Genomic DNA, 7,881 nt, shown 5'->3' on the forward strand with positions numbered 1-7,881 from the left:
TTGGCCACAGTCCCTGTTGTCTCCACCCTAATTCAGCCCACTTATATCGCATTCAGCTGCTGAACCAACCAATGAATGCATACACCACTGAACAAAGTGGCCCTATAATTCACTCACCCTGTAAAGATATTCAGTGGAGGTACATTTTAAATCTAAAGCACAACAGACCCATTATACAAAGATAACCATTTCAGTCCAAGTTCCACTGAAGAAAAAAGAAGAAAAAACATGAATCTGGGGTACCTCACCATATCATCAAATAGTTTTTCACCATTCACTCTTTCAGTGAATATATAGCCATCAGTTTTTCTATGGAACTTTTCTAGCTCTGAAAAATAAAACTGGATAAAATCTCAGTATGTTGCAGTACTAGAGGACTGTAATTCTTTTTTCCTGTTTTAAGTCAGCAAAAGTGAAAACATATTCAAAAGAATCCAGTCATTTAACCTAACAGGTTTCAGATACTATTTCAGTTTTACACATAATACTCATATATTTTGAGCTTATTGGGGTCATAGAGATAAAAATCCCATGATGTACTTCTCCAATATATATAAAGTGAGTACAAATTATTTGATAACCAAAATGAACACAAAATACAACATCTAATGAGATACCTAAATATAATAAATTTACAGTATCTTTTCCAGAGGGGTAACACACAAATAAGACTGGGGCTGACTGCAGGGACCATATCCTCCTGTTGATCCAACACATTAATTGAATCTGATTTGGATGAACTCTGAAGCCCAGAACCCATTAGTGACTCTAGAGAACTAAATGTTTCCTTTCATCTATTTGTATAAGCCTTGCTTTTAAAATCACATGCCTTCTTTCTCTTATTGTTGCTCGGATACCCAAGTTTTAATCATACAAACAAAAAAAAGATTAATGAAGATACATAGATGGTTATTAATTGATTTTATGAGAAAATTATTAATTCTAATTGCATGTTCTGAGATTGAAATGGACTTAAATCACACATAATATCCTATTGCAAATTATTGCCCAGAGATTAATAGAATATGATAATAAGGAGGTATGTATACTCTTGGAACTGAAATGAGTCCCATGTTATAGTTAACACTAATTATGGGAACAGAATGTAAACAAAGCTATTCAACCAACACCATTTAAAGAAGGATTTAGGAATTGGCTAGAGGGAATTAGAATATTTGAAGAGACTATAAACCATAGTTGATGAAAAACATTAAGATAATATCATAAGTTGATACAATTAAGTATATGTATTTGGTAATGTAGTATATCCAGGATAGAGGAAAGTAATGTGAATATATAACTAAGAAAACTTTACAGTATCACTGCTTTGAACATGATTAATTCCTTCACTTACTTCATAACTACTGAAAACTTATTTTGCTACAGGCACTAGATTTAATTCTTTCCTTTCATTCCATCTGACTGCCAACTTTATTAGATGATGAAAGCCTCATCACGAGTCTCACCCTGCACATTGCTCCCCTACATGGCCACAATCTCTGGGCACTCCCAGCGACACTCCCGGTAGAGTGCTTCACGAATGTAGGCATCTCTTAATCCAGTCCAGTTGTGACTTCATATTAACTTTCTCCCTTGAAAGGAACAGAACTAATGCATTATTTTATACCTGTGTATAGTTTCATTTTATGTACACTTTGGAAATTTTGTGTTTTAAAGATCGAATATAATTTTAAAAGAATTTTTTCTTTTCCATTTTAATTTTTCACAGCTTATTTTTTATGCCAGTTGTTCAGGCTTATATATGGCAGCTTAAACAACTAATTTTAAGACAGCATTATGCAATATAACAACAGTTGTTGAATTCCCATTAAAAAAGGGGGTAAAGAGAGATGAAATACCTATGTTAATAGCTTACCTACACTGGATATTTGGTGGTAAAGGTGAATGTTTTACATTTTTTGCAATTCCCAATTTCTTTATATTAATAATTATTATTTTGATAAAATAGAATTGTTTCCTACTATTTGAAATTTTATAAATAAACTAAATATAAAAAGGAAATCAAATCAAATCAAAGGTGTTATTTTTTTGATTGAAACACCTAATGTTTTCCCAAGTTCCCTTTCCTTTAATCACCTTCTTCCTTAAATATTTCAAAAGTTAATCAGGAAAAATCATTGGAAACGAATAGTTTAAGAACAGATATTCAGGTTGTCATTTCAGATCCCTCTTGTCCTGTCAACAGTGAAGTGAGTAAGACCAAATTATTAAAAATTTTAAAGAATTATGGTTAATGCTACAAGGAGTTGGCCAGGAAAACCCACATGGTGTGATGTTTTTCTTGGAAATGTTAAAAAAATATTGAAGGAGAACTTTCCAAAACCACTGAAAATCAAAGTTCAGCTCTTCCCTGAAAAGGTACTTATATGGAAAGAACTACTGGCCCATCGTGTTTTGTGTCAAGGCTGGGTCTTCGTCCTCCTTCGCTAGTACCATTTCTGCACTTCTTATCAGTTGCCGCTATTCTTTTCCCTGTATGCATATACATGGTTACATAATGGCTACAGTCCTTGCAGATATTTCAGTTCATGTTTTTCCATGTTGACTTCCTTGGCTTCAGAGTCATCTTTAAATACACCTGACTATATTTGTAGTGGCCCACCTTGCCATTCTTGTCACCCTGTTTCGCTTTCTGGTAACACAAAACTCTATTCTATAACATAAAAGTGACATGGAAAAGACTGTGGAAGCCTCTTCCCTTACTTGAGTACAGCAACCTGTAAGGATGATGTATAATTTGTCATCCTTCCATGAGGTTGAGCAGACAGTAAGCAGTGCATGATTTTATTCAAGGATTATATTTTATTTTATAACTCCCCTGTTGTCTCTCTCCCTGCTAGGAAAACTTGTTAAATAAATGAATGATATCCAAACCGGCGTGTTACTCATCTTTCTCTTCCTGTGACAAAATACTTGGAAGAAATAGGCTTCAAACAGGCATGGTTGGGCCAGCCAAATAGCTCAGTGGATTAAAGCACCTGCAAGCAGGCACAGGGGTGCACTGCCACCAAGATGCACTGAGAATGTTATTGAGACTGAGCATGGTGGCACGCACTTGTAATCCCAGCTCTTGGGAGGCTGTAAACAGGCCTATCACTATGAGTCTGATCTAGTAATGAGACCCTGAACATCCTGTAGACCCTTCCTAAAATACAAAAATAAATAAATAAGTAACTAAACAGGCATGACTTCCCCTCATTGTCTAGAAGCTTTTAGTCCATGTTCACCCAGACTCATTGCTCTGGGGATGGAAAGTGAATATCCTGGCAGGTGGGCATGGCAAATGTCAGTTCTAACTTATCACATGTCGATAATCCCTAACAATTTTCACAGATACACACAGAAACATACCAAAAATTTCCCAGAGGCTTCTCAATTCACTCAAGTCAAAAATCATGATGAACTCATCAATCACCTGGATATTTCCAAGGAAGCTAACATAGCACATCTCATTTTAATTAGCTTGTTCTTCAAGATTTCTTTTAGCCATTACTTTCTTCTCAGAATGTCTTTAACCTCTTTTTCTTAAACAACAATTCTGTCTGATGGTTCTCCAAAGTATAGTGCTACAAACAAAAATATAATAATAATAATAATAATAATAATAATAATAATAGCATTTTTTTCATATTCTCTTGTTTTATTTTGGAACTTCTGCCTTAGTTACTGTTCTCTCATTGCTGAGACAAAATATCGAACACCGAGGATTAAAGGGGGAAAGGTTTATTTAGCTCACAGTTTGTGAGAGAAGTTTCAGTCTGCAAACTGCTGGCACTAGAGCAGTGTGGCATGACACAGTGTCACCATTCATGGCAGCAGAATGCACCAAGAACAATGAGAGAGAGAGAGAGAGAGGAGAAGTCTCTTTCTGTGTCTTAAATTGTATACAAGATGCCAGCTCTAAGGCTGGTGTAGCACTAAGACCCTTCCTTCCAGCATTGGGCGTTGAATTGGGAAGCGACTCAATCACAAACTCTAGACAGAGGCCAAAATCCTGCCCCACCCCAGCTGCCTAATATTGTGGAGAAACATCTAGACACCAACTGTAACAGATGTTCTGATATGTTGGTCAGTAATAAAATAATAAGTCAGAGAATACTTAGTGAGTTAAGAAATTAAGTCTCTATGGAGGGAGCTATTAGACATAATAGAAAATGAAACAGGTTATTGGTTTATTTTCTTCTTTGAAATTGAAATATATTTTAGGTCATATAAATTGTGAACAAAATGTTGTAAAGTTATTAAATGGGTAACTGGGATTGAAACATAAATATGATGCCAAGAATGATGTGCCTATACAGGGCTTTCCATGTGAGAATTTAATACAAGTCCTTCAGTGGATCTTCTACTATTGCAATGCTCATTACTTCCAATGAAGATTATTGTAAAAGACCTTAACTACAATTGCCATGAAAACTTCCAACACTTTCTTAAATAAAAATTGTTTAATATTGCAATATTGAATTGGCTTTTAAAAAGACCCCCTCTTCCCTCAGAGAGATCACAGTCCAGAAAAAACTAATAATTTGATATTAATTACAAGAATATGTGACAGGACTGGAAGTAATTGCCATATGTCATAGGAACAAAGAAAATGTATTTCTAATTCCATCTGGAGATTGAACATGCTTTAGGATCATTTGTCTATTAAGCTGTAGCTGTAATTACTAAAGCCTAAAATTCTTTTTAGTTTTAATTAAATCAGCATGATGTTAAACATTCCTTCTCTGCTTAAAAATAAACTATTCATTACTTGTGTTTTAGCTCTTAGCGTGACTGAATGAAATAAATTTTCTGAGTTTTAAAAAAAATTATTGACTTATACATAGTTTAATATATTGGCAATGTTGTTTGGGTATTTAGAAAACAAAATATTTTTAAATCATTGAAATATTTAATAAAATAATAGCATATATGTATTGTCATATGTTGAAAGTGTCATTCACATATGTAATCACAGTTTTTGAAAAAATTATAAAAATATAGAAATTAAATTGCAATATTCAGCTGGTGAGATAGTTCAGCAGTCTAAGCACATGCTGGGCAAGCACAAAGAACCTGGTTTGACTCCCTCGTATCACATGCAGCACCAGCTCTAGAACCCCAGTTCTCAGTGCTGGCCATGCAGTGCTGGGGCAGCTGAGAAAGGAAGATCACTATGAGCCTGAACTGTGCAACAAGACCTTGTACTACATAAATAAATGAATAGATAAATAGATAAATAAATAACAACAGTTCAGGTTATTTTTAAATTATAGATATAGGATAAGTATTTTTTTTTCTGTATTTTAGGGAAGGGCCTACAGGTTGTTCAGGGACGCACTACTAGATCATACTCATACTGATTCTCCAATTTACAGTCTCCCAAGTGCTGGGATTATAGGCATGAGCCACCACGTCCAGTGTCAATTGCCATCTCTGCATGCCTCAGGGGCAGGGGCAGCATGGCAGGTCCAGGGATCGAACTCCCAGGCCCTACATCTGCCTAAGCAGGAGCTTTAATCTGTTGAGCTTTTTGACCAGCTCTAAAATAAGCAGTTTTTATATCTTCTTTTAATATCTTCTCAAAAATATCATTTGACAAATATATTTGTGTAATATTTATTTATTTTTAGCCTTTTATTTCTTCATTGATTTGGCACAGGGTCTCACTATGCAGCTCGGACTTGTAGTGATCCTTCTGTCTCAGCCTCCCCAGCACTGGGATCACAGGTGTGCACTGCCACACCTGGTTTCAGCAGCTGGCGCAGTGTGCACAGGGCTCCAGGGCACGTGCGGCATGTGGTGCCAGGGATCAAACCTGCATCCTCACACTTCCTAGGCAGGTGATTAGCTATCTCCCCAGACCTCATATCAATAATTTTTAATGAGCAAATATTTTATTTTTTTCAATAACTTCTCACATATAGAGCTAAAAGTCCAAGTAGATATAACAGATGATTCAATGTATAGTTGAGCATTCTTAAAGCTGTCTGAGAAGTTGCGGTGATTTGCAGGCAGACATCAGTGAATGAAGGAGATGGCGAAACCTCAGAAGGATTGCTCTGCTGGTGAGAATATTGCCATGTTAATCTTGATTCCTTATCTTGTGCATCAAACAGAACTGGTAGTTGAAGTTGTGATGAAAGACACTATATTTGCTCTCTCAGACATTACATTTTTTGGAGAACATTATGGAAAATGTTTAGCAAATCAGCACCAAAATTAAAGTCACCGATCTTAGGGGTGAGTATCAACATAAAAGCCACTTTAAAATCACCAAAAATCCCCTTGATGAGCAAAGAAGTTCAGAGAATTCCAATAAGGTATATAGGAGAATAGTATCGATTTCACGAGTGTTTTACATTGTTATCTACATGAAATATGGACTATTTCTAGATTACTGTATTATTCAAAAGAAACAAGAAACAAATATGCTTGTATTTTCTCATTTGTTCTCTTTTGGCCTCTCACTCTATAGGTGGATAGATGAGCAGATTAGATAGATCTTAGATAGATACATGCATAGATTGATTGATTAATACATGATAGATGATAATGAAGTAATGATAGATGGTGGTAAGAATCTCCTCAAAATATACATAAAATTTATCTAATTTCTAACTTTATGTACCTGATTATTTTTTCTAAATGCTTTTTTTTCTTGCAGAACTGGGGAATTGAATTTAAGCCCTTACACTTGCCAGACAAGTGTTTATTCCACTGAGTCATCTCCCTACCTCTCTAATGCTTAAATGTAAACATAAACACAAGAATAATGCTTGTCATTATTTATTTATTTTTTAATAAATTCAGGACAGGATCTAGAGGATGCACAGGGTCTCACTACATAGATCAGACTCATAAGGATCCTCCTGCTTCCAACCTCCTATGTACTGGGATTACAGGCTTGCACCACTACACCCAGTCTCAATTCCCCTCTCAGCATGCTCAGGGGGTGGAGCCATCACACTTGTGATGGAAACCAGACCTCTGCACTCCACCAAAGGCAGGTGCTTTACTCTGCTGAGCTATCTGGCCTGCTCTGTTGTCACTATTTTTAACATCAGTTAATGTAACATATTCCTCATTCTCAAAGGAATGTACCCAAACTAATGGTACTAATAGTTCTTTGAATGATTACTGTAAGGTAGGAACTCCAAGAATTCTTTTCTTCTACCTCTGCTAAAAATATACTGCAATTGCTTTATTTTTCATATTTTAATTTAATTTTATATATTTATTTAAAAAATTATAATGAGAAACAAACAGAAATGAGATAGTTTCAAAACTAATTACTAACACAGTTTCAATAATTATTACATTGCATATTGTTGTCTTAATGGTTATTCATTGAACAATATTCAGACATGGTATTCTGTCTGCAAACACTATGAGAACAAATCTCTCTATTCATTGAATTAAGATAATGCAGCTGTATAGCTATCCTATTTTGAATATACAGATGCAAAATGGTGCTTCATTTGTAGCCCCTTTTTTGTTTAGTTTTGTCAGAGAAGGGTATTCCATTGTCATTTAAATATTGTAGGTGAGTGAATTCAGCAAAATATTCCAATATAGTTCAGTATTCCAGAATAGTAGTGGGGTTTCCATAAGACTGGCAATGTCAGAATTTGTTGATTGAGGCTTTCACAGCTCAACATATTAATATGGCTTTAATTTTTATACTTACTTTTATACTTTTCTGCTGGATGGTTAAGACCAAGATAAAGCAAGACCTGTATAACAAGGACTGTAGCTTTTGTATCTGATAAGATCAGTCAAATCCCCTCAGGATTTATTTATTTATTTATTTATTTATTTATTTATTTATTTTTAGGAGAGTAACAATGGTTAGTACATTGTGTATTGTTACTGCCA

Source organism: Octodon degus, unplaced genomic scaffold (assembly GCF_000260255.1).
Source record: "Octodon degus isolate 3935 unplaced genomic scaffold, OctDeg1.0 scaffold00013, whole genome shotgun sequence".
Lineage (NCBI taxonomy): Eukaryota > Metazoa > Chordata > Mammalia > Rodentia > Octodontidae > Octodon > Octodon degus.